A 16,739-nucleotide genomic window follows, 5' to 3' on the forward strand; every position below is an offset into this window, starting at 1 on the left:
CAATTCGTATTTCTCTTTCCTCTTCGGTTTCGGAGCTGCAGCGCTATTCGGTCAAGGGCACTGGCGCCACGTTTTGCCTCTCGGTATGCCAAGTCGCGCCGTGCGGCCACAGTGAAATGAAGGAGCGTGTTGTAAAATTTTCAACAAAGAAAAAAAAAAAGAAATCTACTAGTAATAAAACTGAATTTGTCTGACAGAACATGTAAAATCAGACAATACATGATAACAGGCAGCAGGTATTTACTCGAGGCATAAGTAATGTTGTGCCCGCCTCGCCATACCTCTCTCAGTCGTTTCGCGTGCTTGTCCTTTTGATATAGGCCGATTGGAGAGCGTCAGCTCTCGCGTCAGCTGAGCAAAGTCGAGACAAGTCGAGACTCAAGGGGAATCGACGCACACGCTAGAGGGTGGCGTGCAGCGAGTAAGATGGGCAAAGAAACATTAATTTAAGGACGCGTGGCAAAAGTACTCATACGCAAAAGTAAAAGCCTGCTGCGGTGGCCGGGAATCGAACCCGGATCAACTGCTTGGAAGGCAACTATGCTGACCATTACACCACCACCGCACAGTTCCGTCGCGCGCCTCGCGAGCCGCGCTGTGTCTGCTTCCCGCCTGTCGGCGGCGCCTGAAGGTGGTCGTAGCTGTAGGCGCGTTACGGGGTAGGCGAGCTCATCCAGGCAGCGTCTCTAGGCACGTTTCGCGTCCTTTGGCAAGAGTCGTCGCGTGCGTGCGCCGCAAGAGTACTTAGACGATCATTTTTAAGCAGTGCAGTGCAGGATTCAGCGTCTGTAGCATTCTCTCGAGAGGATGCGACGGCGCTGGACGGCAGTCCCACTTTCCCCTCAGACGTCTGCCGCGGAAAGCACCAGGAAGCTGTGAACTAGCTGAGCATCGGTGGTTCAGTGGTAGAATGCTCGCCTGCCACGCGGGCGGCCCGGGTTCGATTCCCGGCCGATGCATCGTTTTGTTTTTTCTCCGATAGTGGTGCTGCGTGTCTTTCGCACTCGAACTGCGTGAGCCATGAGAATGAACCGCGGGATTCCGTGTGGAAAGAAGCAATCATGCAGCGCGCACGACTGCTCGTTTGGACTCTTGCGTGCTATTGTACATACTGGCGTCGGCCTAACATCGCAAGTTGCCTGCCGCGCCGGGAATGCACGTGTAGCAACAGAAAAAATGAGCCAGGGAGTGCAGACTCTGTACCACTGGTATTCTGTACTTAGCAAGATTCCAGAAGGTGTGGCGTTCGCCAGCCTCGGTAGCGCAGTAGGCAGCGCGTAAGTCTCATAATCTTAAGGTCGTGAGTTCGATCCTCACCCGGGGCATTTAATTTACTGTCGTTCACAGCTAAGTCGACGGCTCTGGGGTTGCGAAGGAGCGAAACACTTTGTAGTTTGTTATCCACAAGGCTTCAACGACTCAGCGTGAAAATGTTTACTTCCTGTTACTACTAGTTGCAGTTCTTTTGTAAAATTTTCAAGAAAAAAAGTACTAGTAATAAAACTGAATTTCGTATGATATAACATGTAAAGTCACACAATGTATGACCTGCTATATAATGACAGGCAGCAGGTCTTTACTTGCGAAATAAGTAAATAAATATTACTACTTACAGCTTTGCTTTTCCTCCTACCCCTGTAACAACGAGGCCAAAAGAAATGGACTGAGACTTTTGCCATGCGCGAGAAGATGCTCGCAAACAGGGAAAGTGCGACACGGAAAGCGAGTGGAGGGGGTGTAAACCCGGAGAACGATGTGCACGTCCGGTGTGGTCTAGTGGCTAGGATACCTGGCTTTCACCCAGGAGGCCCGGGTTCGATTCCCGGTACCGGAATGGAATTTTTTCGGAACAAATCACGACAAGTTTTGACCGTGCGAAATGCTGTTTCACGTCCTCCTCGCATTATAGCTACTGGTTCGTAAACGTCAGCTGACAACAGTCGAGAGAAACGGGCACGCAACGAAATTACTACGAGCAGCGGCATAGAGGGAGAAGAGACGCTGGTCCACTGTTGGATTGCTGCCATAGAAATGTTACATGGCAATACGCAGAGCAATTCCCGCAAAGCAATGGGAGACTGTCTGTACCGAGGCCCGTTAGCTCAGTTGGTTAGAGCGTCGTGCTAATAACGCGAAGGTCGTGGGTTCGATCCCCCCACGGGCCACTACGATTTTACTGTTTCAAAAAGGCAACGCCGATTTCCCCGTGGAAGTATGGTGACAAAGAAATCGTCACATTGTGTGGGAGCTGATAGGGGACCCGAACGCGACTTGTCGGGACGCGCTAAAACATTTCACTGGTCACAGCACGCTGAACACACAGTTTCTCGTCCGATCACCACAACTGCGCGACGTCGGGCGTTGTCAGTGCTTGGGCGGGTGACCGCCTGCGAACATAGGGCACTGTCGACAGTTTCAATTCGTATTTCTCTTTCCTCTTCGGTTTCGGAGCTGCAGCGCTATTCGGTCAAGGGCACTGGCGCCACGTTTTGCCTCTCGGTATGCCAAGTCGCGCCGTGCGGCCACAGTGAAATGAAGGAGCGTGTTGTAAAATTTTCAACAAAGAAAAAAAAAAAGAAATCTACTAGTAATAAAACTGAATTTGTCTGACAGAACATGTAAAATCAGACAATACATGATAACAGGCAGCAGGTATTTACTCGAGGCATAAGTAATGTTGTGCCCGCCTCGCCATACCTCTCTCAGTCGTTTCGCGTGCTTGTCCTTTTGATATAGGCCGATTGGAGAGCGTCAGCTCTCGCGTCAGCTGAGCAAAGTCGAGACAAGTCGAGACTCAAGGGGAATCGACGCACACGCTAGAGGGTGGCGTGCAGCGAGTAAGATGGGCAAAGAAACATTAATTTAAGGACGCGTGGCAAAAGTACTCATACGCAAAAGTAAAAGCCTGCTGCGGTGGCCGGGAATCGAACCCGGATCAACTGCTTGGAAGGCAACTATGCTGACCATTACACCACCACCGCACAGTTCCGTCGCGCGCCTCGCGAGCCGCGCTGTGTCTGCTTCCCGCCTGTCGGCGGCGCCTGAAGGTGGTCGTAGCTGTAGGCGCGTTACGGGGTAGGCGAGCTCATCCAGGCAGCGTCTCTAGGCACGTTTCGCGTCCTTTGGCAAGAGTCGTCGCGTGCGTGCGCCGCAAGAGTACTTAGACGATCATTTTTAAGCAGTGCAGTGCAGGATTCAGCGTCTGTAGCATTCTCTCGAGAGGATGCGACGGCGCTGGACGGCAGTCCCACTTTCCCCTCAGACGTCTGCCGCGGAAAGCACCAGGAAGCTGTGAACTAGCTGAGCATCGGTGGTTCAGTGGTAGAATGCTCGCCTGCCACGCGGGCGGCCCGGGTTCGATTCCCGGCCGATGCATCGTTTTGTTTTTTCTCCGATAGTGGTGCTGCGTGTCTTTCGCACTCGAACTGCGTGAGCCATGAGAATGAACCGCGGGATTCCGTGTGGAAAGAAGCAATCATGCAGCGCGCACGACTGCTCGTTTGGACTCTTGCGTGCTATTGTACATACTGGCGTCGGCCTAACATCGCAAGTTGCCTGCCGCGCCGGGAATGCACGTGTAGCAACAGAAAAAATGAGCCAGGGAGTGCAGACTCTGTACCACTGGTATTCTGTACTTAGCAAGATTCCAGAAGGTGTGGCGTTCGCCAGCCTCGGTAGCGCAGTAGGCAGCGCGTAAGTCTCATAATCTTAAGGTCGTGAGTTCGATCCTCACCCGGGGCATTTAATTTACTGTCGTTCACAGCTAAGTCGACGGCTCTGGGGTTGCGAAGGAGCGAAACACTTAGTAGTTTGTTATCCACAAGGCTTCAACGACTCAGCGTGAAAATGTTTACTTCCTGTTACTACTAGTTGCAGTTCTTTTGTAAAATTTTCAAGAAAAAAAGTACTAGTAATAAAACTGAATTTCGTATGATATAACATGTAAAGTCACACAATGTATGACCTGCTATATAATGACAGGCAGCAGGTCTTTACTTGCGAAATAAGTAAATAAATATTACTACTTACAGCTTTGCTTTTCCTCCTACCCCTGTAACAACGAGGCCAAAAGAAATGGACTGAGACTTTTGCCATGCGCGAGAAGATGCTCGCAAACAGGGAAAGTGCGACACGGAAAGCGAGTGGAGGGGGTGTAAACCCGGAGAACGATGTGCACGTCCGGTGTGGTCTAGTGGCTAGGATACCTGGCTTTCACCCAGGAGGCCCGGGTTCGATTCCCGGTACCGGAATGGAATTTTTTCGGAACAAATCACGACAAGTTTTGACCGTGCGAAATGCTGTTTCACGTCCTCCTCGCATTATAGCTACTGGTTCGTAAACGTCAGCTGACAACAGTCGAGAGAAACGGGCACGCAACGAAATTACTACGAGCAGCGGCATAGAGGGAGAAGAGACGCTGGTCCACTGTTGGATTGCTGCCATAGAAATGTTACATGGCAATACGCAGAGCAATTCCCGCAAAGCAATGGGAGACTGTCTGTACCGAGGCCCGTTAGCTCAGTTGGTTAGAGCGTCGTGCTAATAACGCGAAGGTCGTGGGTTCGATCCCCCCACGGGCCACTACGATTTTACTGTTTCAAAAAGGCAACGCCGATTTCCCCGTGGAAGTATGGTGACAAAGAAATCGTCACATTGTGTGGGAGCTGATAGGGGACCCGAACGCGACTTGTCGGGACGCGCTAAAACATTTCACTGGTCACAGCACGCTGAACACACAGTTTCTCGTCCGATCACCACAACTGCGCGACGTCGGGCGTTGTCAGTGCTTGGGCGGGTGACCGCCTGCGAACATAGGGCACTGTCGACAGTTTCAATTCGTATTTCTCTTTCCTCTTCGGTTTCGGAGCTGCAGCGCTATTCGGTCAAGGGCACTGGCGCCACGTTTTGCCTCTCGGTATGCCAAGTCGCGCCGTGCGGCCACAGTGAAATGAAGGAGCGTGTTGTAAAATTTTCAACAAAGAAAAAAAAAAAGAAATCTACTAGTAATAAAACTGAATTTGTCTGACAGAACATGTAAAATCAGACAATACATGATAACAGGCAGCAGGTATTTACTCGAGGCATAAGTAATGTTGTGCCCGCCTCGCCATACCTCTCTCAGTCGTTTCGCGTGCTTGTCCTTTTGATATAGGCCGATTGGAGAGCGTCAGCTCTCGCGTCAGCTGAGCAAAGTCGAGACAAGTCGAGACTCAAGGGGAATCGACGCACACGCTAGAGGGTGGCGTGCAGCGAGTAAGATGGGCAAAGAAACATTAATTTAAGGACGCGTGGCAAAAGTACTAATACGCAAAAGTAAAAGCCTGCTGCGGTGGCCGGGAATCGAACCCGGATCAACTGCTTGGAAGGCAACTATGCTGACCATTACACCACCACCGCACAGTTCCGTCGCGCGCCTCGCGAGCCGCGCTGTGTCTGCTTCCCGCCTGTCGGCGGCGCCTGAAGGTGGTCGTAGCTGTAGGCGCGTTACGGGGTAGGCGAGCTCATCCAGGCAGCGTCTCTAGGCACGTTTCGCGTCCTTTGGCAAGAGTCGTCGCGTGCGTGCGCCGCAAGAGTACTTAGACGATCATTTTTAAGCAGTGCAGTGCAGGATTCAGCGTCTGTAGCATTCTCTCGAGAGGATGCGACGGCGCTGGACGGCAGTCCCACTTTCCCCTCAGACGTCTGCCGCGGAAAGCACCAGGAAGCTGTGAACTAGCTGAGCATCGGTGGTTCAGTGGTAGAATGCTCGCCTGCCACGCGGGCGGCCCGGGTTCGATTCCCGGCCGATGCATCGTTTTGTTTTTTCTCCGATAGTGGTGCTGCGTGTCTTTCGCACTCGAACTGCGTGAGCCATGAGAATGAACCGCGGGATTCCGTGTGGAAAGAAGCAATCATGCAGCGCGCACGACTGCTCGTTTGGACTCTTGCGTGCTATTGTACATACTGGCGTCGGCCTAACATCGCAAGTTGCCTGCCGCGCCGGGAATGCACGTGTAGCAACAGAAAAAATGAGCCAGGGAGTGCAGACTCTGTACCACTGGTATTCTGTACTTAGCAAGATTCCAGAAGGTGTGGCGTTCGCCAGCCTCGGTAGCGCAGTAGGCAGCGCGTAAGTCTCATAATCTTAAGGTCGTGAGTTCGATCCTCACCCGGGGCATTTAATTTACTGTCGTTCACAGCTAAGTCGACGGCTCTGGGGTTGCGAAGGAGCGAAACACTTAGTAGTTTGTTATCCACAAGGCTTCAACGACTCAGCGTGAAAATGTTTACTTCCTGTTACTACTAGTTGCAGTTCTTTTGTAAAATTTTCAAGAAAAAAAGTACTAGTAATAAAACTGAATTTCGTATGATATAACATGTAAAGTCACACAATGTATGACCTGCTATATAATGACAGGCAGCAGGTCTTTACTTGCGAAATAAGTAAATAAATATTACTACTTACAGCTTTGCTTTTCCTCCTACCCCTGTAACAACGAGGCCAAAAGAAATGGACTGAGACTTTTGCCATGCGCGAGAAGATGCTCGCAAACAGGGAAAGTGCGACACGGAAAGCGAGTGGAGGGGGTGTAAACCCGGAGAACGATGTGCACGTCCGGTGTGGTCTAGTGGCTAGGATACCTGGCTTTCACCCAGGAGGCCCGGGTTCGATTCCCGGTACCGGAATGGAATTTTTTGGGAACAAATCACGACAAGTTTTGACCGTGCGAAATGCTGTTTCACGTCCTCCTCGCATTATAGCTACTGGTTCGTAAACGTCAGCTGACAACAGTCGAGAGAAACGGGCACGCAACGAAATTACTACGAGCAGCGGCATAGAGGGAGAAGAGACGCTGGTCCACTGTTGGATTGCTGCCATAGAAATGTTACATGGCAATACGCAGAGCAATTCCCGCAAAGCAATGGGAGACTGTCTGTACCGAGGCCCGTTAGCTCAGTTGGTTAGAGCGTCGTGCTAATAACGCGAAGGTCGTGGGTTCGATCCCCCCACGGGCCACTACGATTTTACTGTTTCAAAAAGGCAACGCCGATTTCCCCGTGGAAGTATGGTGACAAAGAAATCGTCACATTGTGTGGGAGCTGATAGGGGACCCGAACGCGACTTGTCGGGACGCGCTAAAACATTTCACTGGTCACAGCACGCTGAACACACAGTTTCTCGTCCGATCACCACAACTGCGCGACGTCGGGCGTTGTCAGTGCTTGGGCGGGTGACCGCCTGCGAACATAGGGCACTGTCGACAGTTTCAATTCGTATTTCTCTTTCCTCTTCGGTTTCGGAGCTGCAGCGCTATTCGGTCAAGGGCACTGGCGCCACGTTTTGCCTCTCGGTATGCCAAGTCGCGCCGTGCGGCCACAGTGAAATGAAGGAGCGTGTTGTAAAATTTTCAACAAAGAAAAAAAAAAAGAAATCTACTAGTAATAAAACTGAATTTGTCTGACAGAACATGTAAAATCAGACAATACATGATAACAGGCAGCAGGTATTTACTCGAGGCATAAGTAATGTTGTGCCCGCCTCGCCATACCTCTCTCAGTCGTTTCGCGTGCTTGTCCTTTTGATATAGGCCGATTGGAGAGCGTCAGCTCTCGCGTCAGCTGAGCAAAGTCGAGACAAGTCGAGACTCAAGGGGAATCGACGCACACGCTAGAGGGTGGCGTGCAGCGAGTAAGATGGGCAAAGAAACATTAATTTAAGGACGCGTGGCAAAAGTACTCATACGCAAAAGTAAAAGCCTGCTGCGGTGGCCGGGAATCGAACCCGGATCAACTGCTTGGAAGGCAACTATGCTGACCATTACACCACCACCGCACAGTTCCGTCGCGCGCCTCGCGAGCCGCGCTGTGTCTGCTTCCCGCCTGTCGGCGGCGCCTGAAGGTGGTCGTAGCTGTAGGCGCGTTACGGGGTAGGCGAGCTCATCCAGGCAGCGTCTCTAGGCACGTTTCGCGTCCTTTGGCAAGAGTCGTCGCGTGCGTGCGCCGCAAGAGTACTTAGACGATCATTTTTAAGCAGTGCAGTGCAGGATTCAGCGTCTGTAGCATTCTCTCGAGAGGATGCGACGGCGCTGGACGGCAGTCCCACTTTCCCCTCAGACGTCTGCCGCGGAAAGCACCAGGAAGCTGTGAACTAGCTGAGCATCGGTGGTTCAGTGGTAGAATGCTCGCCTGCCACGCGGGCGGCCCGGGTTCGATTCCCGGCCGATGCATCGTTTTGTTTTTTCTCCGATAGTGGTGCTGCGTGTCTTTCGCACTCGAACTGCGTGAGCCATGAGAATGAACCGCGGGATTCCGTGTGGAAAGAAGCAATCATGCAGCGCGCACGACTGCTCGTTTGGACTCTTGCGTGCTATTGTACATACTGGCGTCGGCCTAACATCGCAAGTTGCCTGCCGCGCCGGGAATGCACGTGTAGCAACAGAAAAAATGAGCCAGGGAGTGCAGACTCTGTACCACTGGTATTCGGTACTTAGCAAGATTCCAGAAGGTGTGGCCTTCGCCAGCCTCGGTAGCGCAGTAGGCAGCGCGTAAGTCTCATAATCTTAAGGTCGTGAGTTCGATCCTCACCCGGGGCATTTAATTTACTGTCGTTCACAGCTAAGTCGACGGCTCTGGGGTTGCGAAGGAGCGAAACACTTAGTAGTTTGTTATCCACAAGGCTTCAACGACTCAGCGTGAAAATGTTTACTTCCTGTTACTACTAGTTGCAGTTCTTTTGTAAAATTTTCAAGAAAAAAAGTACTAGTAATAAAACTGAATTTCGTATGATATAACATGTAAAGTCACACAATGTATGACCTGCTATATAATGACAGGCAGCAGGTCTTTACTTGCGAAATAAGTAAATAAATATTACTACTTACAGCTTTGCTTTTCCTCCTACCCCTGTAACAACGAGGCCAAAAGAAATGGACTGAGACTTTTGCCATGCGCGAGAAGATGCTCGCAAACAGGGAAAGTGCGACACGGCAAGCGAGTGGAGGGGGTGTAAACCCGGAGAACGAGGTGCACGTCCGGTGTGGTCTAGTGGCTAGGATACCTGGCTTTCACCCAGGAGGCCCGGGTTCGATTCCCGATACCGGAATGGAATTTTTTCGGAACAAATCACGACAAGTTTTGACCGTGCGAAATGCTGTTTCACGTCCTCCTCGCATTATAGCTACTGGTTCGTAAACGTCAGCTGACAACAGTCGAGAGAAACGGGCACGCAACGAAATTACTACGAGCAGCGGCATAGAGGGAGAAGAGACGCTGGTCCACTGTTGGATTGCTGCCATAGAAATGTTACATGGCAATACGCAGAGCAATTCCCGCAAAGCAATGGGAGACTGTCTGTACCGAGGCCCGTTAGCTCAGTTGGTTAGAGCGTCGTGCTAATAGCGCGAAGGTCGTGGGTTCGATCCCCCCACGGGCCACTACGATTTTACTGTTTCAAAAAGGCAACGCCGATTTCCCCGTGGAAGTATGGTGACAAAGAAATCGTCACATTGTGTGGGAGCTGATAGGGGACCCGAACGCGACTTGTCGGGACGCGCTAAAACATTTCACTGGTCACAGCACGCTGAACACACAGTTTCTCGTCCGATCACCACAACTGCGCGACGTCGGGCGTTGTCAGTGCTTGGGCGGGTGACCGCCTGCGAACATAGGGCACTGTCGACAGTTTCAATTCGTATTTCTCTTTCCTCTTCGGTTTCGGAGCTGCAGCGCTATTCGGTCAAGGGCACTGGCGCCACGTTTTGCCTCTCGGTATGCCAAGTCGCGCCGTGCGGCCACAGTGAAATGAAGGAGCGTGTTGTAAAATTTTCAACAAAGAAAAAAAAAAGAAATCTACTAGTAATAAAACTGAATTTGTCTGACAGAACATGTAAAATCAGACAATACATGATAACAGGCAGCAGGTATTTACTCGAGGCATAAGTAATGTTGTGCCCGCCTCGCCATACCTCTCTCAGTCGTTTCGCGTGCTTGTCCTTTTGATATAGGCCGATTGGAGAGCGTCAGCTCTCGCGTCAGCTGAGCAAAGTCGAGACAAGTCGAGACTCAAGGGGAATCGACGCACACGCTAGAGGGTGGCGTGCAGCGAGTAAGATGGACAAAGAAACATTAATTTAAGGACGCGTGGCAAAAGTACTCATACGCAAAAGTAAAAGCCTGCTGCGGTGGCCGGGAATCGAACCCGGATCAACTGCTTGGAAGGCAACTATGCTGACCATTACACCACCACCGCACAGTTCCGTCGCGCGCCTCGCGAGCCGCGCTGTGTCTGCTTCCCGCCTGTCGGCGGCGCCTGAAGGTGGTCGTAGCTGTAGGCGCGTTACGGGGTAGGCGAGCTCATCCAGGCAGCGTCTCTAGGCACGTTTCGCGTCCTTTGGCAAGAGTCGTCGCGTGCGTGCGCCGCAAGAGTACTTAGACGATCATTTTTAAGCAGTGCAGTGCAGGATTCAGCGTCTGTAGCATTCTCTCGAGAGGATGCGACGGCGCTGGACGGCAGTCCCACTTTCCCCTCAGACGTCTGCCGCGGAAAGCACCAGGAAGCTGTGAACTAGCTGAGCATCGGTGGTTCAGTGGTAGAATGCTCGCCTGCCACGCGGGCGGCCCGGGTTCGATTCCCGGCCGATGCATCGTTTTGTTTTTTCTCCGATAGTGGTGCTGCGTGTCTTTCGCACTCGAACTGCGTGAGCCATGAGAATGAACCGCGGGATTCCGTGTGGAAAGAAGCAATCATGCAGCGCGCACGACTGCTCGTTTGGACTCTTGCGTGCTATTGTACATACTGGCGTCGGCCTAACATCGCAAGTTGCCTGCCGCGCCGGGAATGCACGTGTAGCAACAGAAAAAATGAGCCAGGGAGTGCAGACTCTGTACCACTGGTATTCGGTACTTAGCAAGATTCCAGAAGGTGTGGCCTTCGCCAGCCTCGGTAGCGCAGTAGGCAGCGCGTAAGTCTCATAATCTTAAGGTCGTGAGTTCGATCCTCACCCGGGGCATTTAATTTACTGTCGTTCACAGCTAAGTCGACGGCTCTGGGGTTGCGAAGGAGCGAAACACTTAGTAGTTTGTTATCCACAAGGCTTCAACGACTCAGCGTGAAAATGTTTACTTCCTGTTACTACTAGTTGCAGTTCTTTTGTAAAATTTTCAAGAAAAAAAGTACTAGTAATAAAACTGAATTTCGTATGATATAACATGTAAAGTCACACAATGTATGACCTGCTATATAATGACAGGCAGCAGGTCTTTACTTGCGAAATAAGTAAATAAATATTACTACTTACAGCTTTGCTTTTCCTCCTACCCCTGTAACAACGAGGCCAAAAGAAATGGACTGAGACTTTTGCCATGCGCGAGAAGATGCTCGCAAACAGGGAAAGTGCGACACGGCAAGCGAGTGGAGGGGGTGTAAACCCGGAGAACGAGGTGCACGTCCGGTGTGGTCTAGTGGCTAGGATACCTGGCTTTCACCTAGGAGGCCCGGGTTCGATTCCCGATACCGGAATGGAATTTTTTCGGAACAAATCACGACAAGTTTTGACCGTGCGAAATGCTGTTTCACGTCCTCCTCGCATTATAGCTACTGGTTCGTAAACGTCAGCTGACAACAGTCGAGAGAAACGGGCACGCAACGAAATTACTACGAGCAGCGGCATAGAGGGAGAAGAGACGCTGGTCCACTGTTGGATTGCTGCCATAGAAATGTTACATGGCAATACGCAGAGCAATTCCCGCAAAGCAATGGGAGACTGTCTGTACCGAGGCCCGTTAGCTCAGTTGGTTAGAGCGTCGTGCTAATAGCGCGAAGGTCGTGGGTTCGATCCCCCCACGGGCCACTACGATTTTACTGTTTCAAAAAGGCAACGCCGATTTCCCCGTGGAAGTATGGTGACAAAGAAATCGTCACATTGTGTGGGAGCTGATAGGGGACCCGAACGCGACTTGTCGGGACGCGCTAAAACATTTCACTGGTCACAGCACGCTGAACACACAGTTTCTCGTCCGATCACCACAACTGCGCGACGTCGGGCGTTGTCAGTGCTTGGGCGGGTGACCGCCTGCGAACATAGGGCACTGTCGACAGTTTCAATTCGTATTTCTCTTTCCTCTTCGGTTTCGGAGCTGCAGCGCTATTCGGTCAAGGGCACTGGCGCCACGTTTTGCCTCTCGGTATGCCAAGTCGCGCCGTGCGGCCACAGTGAAATGAAGGAGCGTGTTGTAAAATTTTCAACAAAGAAAAAAAAAAAGAAATCTACTAGTAATAAAACTGAATTTGTCTGACAGAACATGTAAAATCAGACAATACATGATAACAGGCAGCAGGTATTTACTCGAGGCATAAGTAATGTTGTGCCCGCCTCGCCATACCTCTCTCAGTCGTTTCGCGTGCTTGTCCTTTTGATATAGGCCGATTGGAGAGCGTCAGCTCTCGCGTCAGCTGAGCAAAGTCGAGACAAGTCGAGACTCAAGGGGAATCGACGCACACGCTAGAGGGTGGCGTGCAGCGAGTAAGATGGGCAAAGAAACATTAATTTAAGGACGCGTGGCAAAAGTACTCATACGCAAAAGTAAAAGCCTGCTGCGGTGGCCGGGAATCGAACCCGGATCAACTGCTTGGAAGGCAACTATGCTGACCATTACACCACCACCGCACAGTTCCGTCGCGCGCCTCGCGAGCCGCGCTGTGTCTGCTTCCCGCCTGTCGGCGGCGCCTGAAGGTGGTCGTAGTTGTAGGCGCGTTACGGGGTAGGCGAGCTCATCCAGGCAGCGTCTCTAGGCACGTTTCGCGTCCTTTGGCAAGAGTCGTCGCGTGCGTGCGCCGCAAGAGTACTTAGACGATCATTGTTAAGCAGTGCAGTGCAGGATTCAGCGTCTGTAGCATTCTCTCGAGAGGATGCGACGGCGCTGGACGGCAGTCCCACTTTCCCCTCAGACGTCTGCCGCGGAAAGCACCAGGAAGCTGTGAACTAGCTGAGCATCGGTGGTTCAGTGGTAGAATGCTCGCCTGCCACGCGGGCGGCCCGGGTTCGATTCCCGGCCGATGCATCGTTTTGTTTTTTCTCCGATAGTGGTGCTGCGTGTCTTTCGCACTCGAACTGCGTGAGCCATGAGAATGAACCGCGGGATTCCGTGTGGAAAGAAGCAATCATGCAGCGCGCACGACTGCTCGTTTGGACTCTTGCGTGCTATTGTACATACTGGCGTCGGCCTAACATCGCAAGTTGCCTGCCGCGCCGGGAATGCACGTGTAGCAACAGAAAAAATGAGCCAGGGAGTGCAGACTCTGTACCACTGGTATTCGGTACTTAGCAAGATTCCAGAAGGTGTGGCGTTCGCCAGCCTCGGTAGCGCAGTAGGCAGCGCGTAAGTCTCATAATCTTAAGGTCGTGAGTTCGATCCTCACCCGGGGCATTTAATTTACTGTCGTTCACAGCTAAGTCGACGGCTCTGGGGTTGCGAAGGAGCGAAACACTTAGTAGTTTGTTATCCACAAGGCTTCAACGACTCAGCGTGAAAATGTTTACTTCCTGTTACTACTAGTTGCAGTTCTTTTGTAAAATTTTCAAGAAAAAAAGTACTAGTAATAAAACTGAATTTCGTATGATATAACATGTAAAGTCACACAATGTATGACCTGCTATATAATGACAGGCAGCAGGTCTTTACTTGCGAAATAAGTAAATAAATATTACTACTTACAGCTTTGCTTTTCCTCCTACCCCTGTAACAACGAGGCCAAAAGAAATGGACTGAGACTTTTGCCATGCGCGAGAAGATGCTCGCAAACAGGGAAAGTGCGACACGGAAAGCGAGTGGAGGGGGTGTAAACCCGGAGAACGATGTGCACGTCCGGTGTGGTCTAGTGGCTAGGATACCTGGCTTTCACCCAGGAGGCCCGGGTTCGATTCCCGGTACCGGAATGGAATTTTTTCGGAACAAATCACGACAAGTTTTGACCGTGCGAAATGCTGTTTCACGTCCTCCTCGCATTATAGCTACTGGTTCGTAAACGTCAGCTGACAACAGTCGAGAGAAACGGGCACGCAACGAAATTACTACGAGCAGCGGCATAGAGGGAGAAGAGACGCTGGTCCACTGTTGGATTGCTGCCATAGAAATGTTACATGGCAATACGCAGAGCAATTCCCGCAAAGCAATGGGAGACTGTCTGTACCGAGGCCCGTTAGCTCAGTTGGTTAGAGCGTCGTGCTAATAACGCGAAGGTCGTGGGTTCGATCCCCCCACGGGCCACTACGATTTTACTGTTTCAAAAAGGCAACGCCGATTTCCCCGTGGAAGTATGGTGACAAAGAAATCGTCACATTGTGTGGGAGCTGATAGGGGACCCGAACGCGACTTGTCGGGACGCGCTAAAACATTTCACTGGTCACAGCACGCTGAACACACAGTTTCTCGTCCGATCACCACAACTGCGCGACGTCGGGCGTTGTCAGTGCTTGGGCGGGTGACCGCCTGCGAACATAGGGCACTGTCGACAGTTTCAATTCGTATTTCTCTTTCCTCTTCGGTTTCGGAGCTGCAGCGCTATTCGGTCAAGGGCACTGGCGCCACGTTTTGCCTCTCGGTATGCCAAGTCGCGCCGTGCGGCCACAGTGAAATGAAGGAGCGTGTTGTAAAATTTTCAACAAAGAAAAAAAAAAAGAAATCTACTAGTAATAAAACTGAATTTGTCTGACAGAACATGTAAAATCAGACAATACATGATAACAGGCAGCAGGTATTTACTCGAGGCATAAGTAATGTTGTGCCCGCCTCGCCATACCTCTCTCAGTCGTTTCGCGTGCTTGTCCTTTTGATATAGGCCGATTGGAGAGCGTCAGCTCTCGCGTCAGCTGAGCAAAGTCGAGACAAGTCGAGACTCAAGGGGAATCGACGCACACGCTAGAGGGTGGCGTGCAGCGAGTAAGATGGGCAAAGAAACATTAATTTAAGGACGCGTGGCAAAAGTACTCATACGCAAAAGTAAAAGCCTGCTGCGGTGGCCGGGAATCGAACCCGGATCAACTGCTTGGAAGGCAACTATGCTGACCATTACACCACCACCGCACAGTTCCGTCGCGCGCCTCGCGAGCCGCGCTGTGTCTGCTTCCCGCCTGTCGGCGGCGCCTGAAGGTGGTCGTAGCTGTAGGCGCGTTACGGGGTAGGCGAGCTCATCCAGGCAGCGTCTCTAGGCACGTTTCGCGTCCTTTGGCAAGAGTCGTCGCGTGCGTGCGCCGCAAGAGTACTTAGACGATCATTTTTAAGCAGTGCAGTGCAGGATTCAGCGTCTGTAGCATTCTCTCGAGAGGATGCGACGGCGCTGGACGGCAGTCCCACTTTCCCCTCAGACGTCTGCCGCGGAAAGCACCAGGAAGCTGTGAACTAGCTGAGCATCGGTGGTTCAGTGGTAGAATGCTCGCCTGCCACGCGGGCGGCCCGGGTTCGATTCCCGGCCGATGCATCGTTTTGTTTTTTCTCCGATAGTGGTGCTGCGTGTCTTTCGCACTCGAACTGCGTGAGCCATGAGAATGAACCGCGGGATTCCGTGTGGAAAGAAGCAATCATGCAGCGCGCACGACTGCTCGTTTGGACTCTTGCGTGCTATTGTACATACTGGCGTCGGCCTAACATCGCAAGTTGCCTGCCGCGCCGGGAATGCACGTGTAGCAACAGAAAAAATGAGCCAGGGAGTGCAGACTCTGTACCACTGGTATTCTGTACTTAGCAAGATTCCAGAAGGTGTGGCGTTCGCCAGCCTCGGTAGCGCAGTAGGCAGCGCGTAAGTCTCATAATCTTAAGGTCGTGAGTTCGATCCTCACCCGGGGCATTTAATTTACTGTCGTTCACAGCTAAGTCGACGGCTCTGGGGTTGCGAAGGAGCGAAACACTTTGTAGTTTGTTATCCACAAGGCTTCAACGACTCAGCGTGAAAATGTTTACTTCCTGTTACTACTAGTTGCAGTTCTTTTGTAAAATTTTCAAGAAAAAAAGTACTAGTAATAAAACTGAATTTCGTATGATATAACATGTAAAGTCACACAATGTATGACCTGCTATATAATGACAGGCAGCAGGTCTTTACTTGCGAAATAAGTAAATAAATATTACTACTTACAGCTTTGCTTTTCCTCCTACCCCTGTAACAACGAGGCCAAAAGAAATGGACTGAGACTTTTGCCATGCGCGAGAAGATGCTCGCAAACAGGGAAAGTGCGACACGGAAAGCGAGTGGAGGGGGTGTAAACCCGGAGAACGATGTGCACGTCCGGTGTGGTCTAGTGGCTAGGATACCTGGCTTTCACCCAGGAGGCCCGGGTTCGATTCCCGGTACCGGAATGGAATTTTTTCGGAACAAATCACGACAAGTTTTGACCGTGCGAAATGCTGTTTCACGTCCTCCTCGCATTATAGCTACTGGTTCGTAAACGTCAGCTGACAACAGTCGAGAGAAACGGGCACGCAACGAAATTACTACGAGCAGCGGCATAGAGGGAGAAGAGACGCTGGTCCACTGTTGGATTGCTGCCATAGAAATGTTACATGGCAATACGCAGAGCAATTCCCGCAAAGCAATGGGAGACTGTCAGTACCGAGGCCCGTTAGCTCAGTTGGTTAGAGCGTCGTGCTAATAACGCGAAGGTCGTGGGTTCGATCCCCCCACGGGCCACTACGATTTTACTGTTTCAAAAAGGCAACGCCGATTTCCCCGTGGAAGTATGGTGACAAAGAAATCGTCACATTGTGTG

At 51.4% G+C, this 16,739-nt stretch overlaps 35 non-coding genes across 35 annotated transcripts; 28 read left to right on the top strand and 7 right to left on the bottom strand.

Annotated features, from left to right (window-relative positions):
• Positions 1–493: 493 nt before the first annotated feature.
• On the bottom strand, positions 494–565 carry Trnag-ucc (transfer RNA glycine (anticodon UCC)). Its single transcript has one exon. It is a non-coding gene; the product is annotated as a tRNA-Gly (tRNA).
• A 323-nt stretch (positions 566–888) lies between these two features.
• On the top strand, positions 889–959 carry Trnag-gcc (transfer RNA glycine (anticodon GCC)). The gene has a single exon. It is a non-coding gene; the product is annotated as a tRNA-Gly (tRNA).
• Positions 960–1,252: 293 nt separating this feature from the next.
• On the top strand, positions 1,253–1,325 carry Trnam-cau (transfer RNA methionine (anticodon CAU)). Its single transcript has one exon. It is a non-coding gene; the product is annotated as a tRNA-Met (tRNA).
• A 437-nt stretch (positions 1,326–1,762) lies between these two features.
• Trnae-uuc (transfer RNA glutamic acid (anticodon UUC)) lies at positions 1,763–1,834 on the top strand. Its single transcript has one exon. It is a non-coding gene; the product is annotated as a tRNA-Glu (tRNA).
• Positions 1,835–2,091: 257 nt separating this feature from the next.
• Trnai-aau (transfer RNA isoleucine (anticodon AAU)) lies at positions 2,092–2,165 on the top strand. The gene has a single exon. It is a non-coding gene; the product is annotated as a tRNA-Ile (tRNA).
• A 744-nt stretch (positions 2,166–2,909) lies between these two features.
• Positions 2,910–2,981, bottom strand: Trnag-ucc (transfer RNA glycine (anticodon UCC)). Its single transcript has one exon. It is a non-coding gene; the product is annotated as a tRNA-Gly (tRNA).
• Positions 2,982–3,304: 323 nt separating this feature from the next.
• On the top strand, positions 3,305–3,375 carry Trnag-gcc (transfer RNA glycine (anticodon GCC)). The gene has a single exon. It is a non-coding gene; the product is annotated as a tRNA-Gly (tRNA).
• Positions 3,376–3,668: 293 nt separating this feature from the next.
• Trnam-cau (transfer RNA methionine (anticodon CAU)) lies at positions 3,669–3,741 on the top strand. The gene has a single exon. It is a non-coding gene; the product is annotated as a tRNA-Met (tRNA).
• Positions 3,742–4,178: 437 nt separating this feature from the next.
• Positions 4,179–4,250, top strand: Trnae-uuc (transfer RNA glutamic acid (anticodon UUC)). Its single transcript has one exon. It is a non-coding gene; the product is annotated as a tRNA-Glu (tRNA).
• Positions 4,251–4,507: 257 nt separating this feature from the next.
• On the top strand, positions 4,508–4,581 carry Trnai-aau (transfer RNA isoleucine (anticodon AAU)). The gene has a single exon. It is a non-coding gene; the product is annotated as a tRNA-Ile (tRNA).
• Positions 4,582–5,325: 744 nt separating this feature from the next.
• Positions 5,326–5,397, bottom strand: Trnag-ucc (transfer RNA glycine (anticodon UCC)). The gene has a single exon. It is a non-coding gene; the product is annotated as a tRNA-Gly (tRNA).
• Positions 5,398–5,720: 323 nt separating this feature from the next.
• On the top strand, positions 5,721–5,791 carry Trnag-gcc (transfer RNA glycine (anticodon GCC)). The gene has a single exon. It is a non-coding gene; the product is annotated as a tRNA-Gly (tRNA).
• A 293-nt stretch (positions 5,792–6,084) lies between these two features.
• On the top strand, positions 6,085–6,157 carry Trnam-cau (transfer RNA methionine (anticodon CAU)). Its single transcript has one exon. It is a non-coding gene; the product is annotated as a tRNA-Met (tRNA).
• Positions 6,158–6,594: 437 nt separating this feature from the next.
• Positions 6,595–6,666, top strand: Trnae-uuc (transfer RNA glutamic acid (anticodon UUC)). Its single transcript has one exon. It is a non-coding gene; the product is annotated as a tRNA-Glu (tRNA).
• Positions 6,667–6,923: 257 nt separating this feature from the next.
• Positions 6,924–6,997, top strand: Trnai-aau (transfer RNA isoleucine (anticodon AAU)). The gene has a single exon. It is a non-coding gene; the product is annotated as a tRNA-Ile (tRNA).
• Positions 6,998–7,741: 744 nt separating this feature from the next.
• Positions 7,742–7,813, bottom strand: Trnag-ucc (transfer RNA glycine (anticodon UCC)). Its single transcript has one exon. It is a non-coding gene; the product is annotated as a tRNA-Gly (tRNA).
• A 323-nt stretch (positions 7,814–8,136) lies between these two features.
• On the top strand, positions 8,137–8,207 carry Trnag-gcc (transfer RNA glycine (anticodon GCC)). Its single transcript has one exon. It is a non-coding gene; the product is annotated as a tRNA-Gly (tRNA).
• A 293-nt stretch (positions 8,208–8,500) lies between these two features.
• Positions 8,501–8,573, top strand: Trnam-cau (transfer RNA methionine (anticodon CAU)). Its single transcript has one exon. It is a non-coding gene; the product is annotated as a tRNA-Met (tRNA).
• Positions 8,574–9,010: 437 nt separating this feature from the next.
• On the top strand, positions 9,011–9,082 carry Trnae-uuc (transfer RNA glutamic acid (anticodon UUC)). Its single transcript has one exon. It is a non-coding gene; the product is annotated as a tRNA-Glu (tRNA).
• Positions 9,083–9,339: 257 nt separating this feature from the next.
• Trnai-aau (transfer RNA isoleucine (anticodon AAU)) lies at positions 9,340–9,413 on the top strand. The gene has a single exon. It is a non-coding gene; the product is annotated as a tRNA-Ile (tRNA).
• A 743-nt stretch (positions 9,414–10,156) lies between these two features.
• Trnag-ucc (transfer RNA glycine (anticodon UCC)) lies at positions 10,157–10,228 on the bottom strand. The gene has a single exon. It is a non-coding gene; the product is annotated as a tRNA-Gly (tRNA).
• A 323-nt stretch (positions 10,229–10,551) lies between these two features.
• Trnag-gcc (transfer RNA glycine (anticodon GCC)) lies at positions 10,552–10,622 on the top strand. Its single transcript has one exon. It is a non-coding gene; the product is annotated as a tRNA-Gly (tRNA).
• A 293-nt stretch (positions 10,623–10,915) lies between these two features.
• On the top strand, positions 10,916–10,988 carry Trnam-cau (transfer RNA methionine (anticodon CAU)). Its single transcript has one exon. It is a non-coding gene; the product is annotated as a tRNA-Met (tRNA).
• Positions 10,989–11,425: 437 nt separating this feature from the next.
• On the top strand, positions 11,426–11,497 carry Trnae-uuc (transfer RNA glutamic acid (anticodon UUC)). The gene has a single exon. It is a non-coding gene; the product is annotated as a tRNA-Glu (tRNA).
• Positions 11,498–11,754: 257 nt separating this feature from the next.
• Trnai-aau (transfer RNA isoleucine (anticodon AAU)) lies at positions 11,755–11,828 on the top strand. The gene has a single exon. It is a non-coding gene; the product is annotated as a tRNA-Ile (tRNA).
• Positions 11,829–12,572: 744 nt separating this feature from the next.
• Positions 12,573–12,644, bottom strand: Trnag-ucc (transfer RNA glycine (anticodon UCC)). The gene has a single exon. It is a non-coding gene; the product is annotated as a tRNA-Gly (tRNA).
• Positions 12,645–12,967: 323 nt separating this feature from the next.
• On the top strand, positions 12,968–13,038 carry Trnag-gcc (transfer RNA glycine (anticodon GCC)). Its single transcript has one exon. It is a non-coding gene; the product is annotated as a tRNA-Gly (tRNA).
• Positions 13,039–13,331: 293 nt separating this feature from the next.
• On the top strand, positions 13,332–13,404 carry Trnam-cau (transfer RNA methionine (anticodon CAU)). Its single transcript has one exon. It is a non-coding gene; the product is annotated as a tRNA-Met (tRNA).
• A 437-nt stretch (positions 13,405–13,841) lies between these two features.
• Trnae-uuc (transfer RNA glutamic acid (anticodon UUC)) lies at positions 13,842–13,913 on the top strand. The gene has a single exon. It is a non-coding gene; the product is annotated as a tRNA-Glu (tRNA).
• A 257-nt stretch (positions 13,914–14,170) lies between these two features.
• On the top strand, positions 14,171–14,244 carry Trnai-aau (transfer RNA isoleucine (anticodon AAU)). Its single transcript has one exon. It is a non-coding gene; the product is annotated as a tRNA-Ile (tRNA).
• Positions 14,245–14,988: 744 nt separating this feature from the next.
• On the bottom strand, positions 14,989–15,060 carry Trnag-ucc (transfer RNA glycine (anticodon UCC)). Its single transcript has one exon. It is a non-coding gene; the product is annotated as a tRNA-Gly (tRNA).
• Positions 15,061–15,383: 323 nt separating this feature from the next.
• On the top strand, positions 15,384–15,454 carry Trnag-gcc (transfer RNA glycine (anticodon GCC)). The gene has a single exon. It is a non-coding gene; the product is annotated as a tRNA-Gly (tRNA).
• Positions 15,455–15,747: 293 nt separating this feature from the next.
• Positions 15,748–15,820, top strand: Trnam-cau (transfer RNA methionine (anticodon CAU)). Its single transcript has one exon. It is a non-coding gene; the product is annotated as a tRNA-Met (tRNA).
• Positions 15,821–16,257: 437 nt separating this feature from the next.
• Trnae-uuc (transfer RNA glutamic acid (anticodon UUC)) lies at positions 16,258–16,329 on the top strand. The gene has a single exon. It is a non-coding gene; the product is annotated as a tRNA-Glu (tRNA).
• Positions 16,330–16,586: 257 nt separating this feature from the next.
• Positions 16,587–16,660, top strand: Trnai-aau (transfer RNA isoleucine (anticodon AAU)). Its single transcript has one exon. It is a non-coding gene; the product is annotated as a tRNA-Ile (tRNA).
• Positions 16,661–16,739: the final 79 nt, after the last annotated feature.

Source organism: Schistocerca cancellata, chromosome 2 (genome assembly GCF_023864275.1).
Source record: "Schistocerca cancellata isolate TAMUIC-IGC-003103 chromosome 2, iqSchCanc2.1, whole genome shotgun sequence".
Lineage (NCBI taxonomy): Eukaryota > Metazoa > Arthropoda > Insecta > Orthoptera > Acrididae > Schistocerca > Schistocerca cancellata.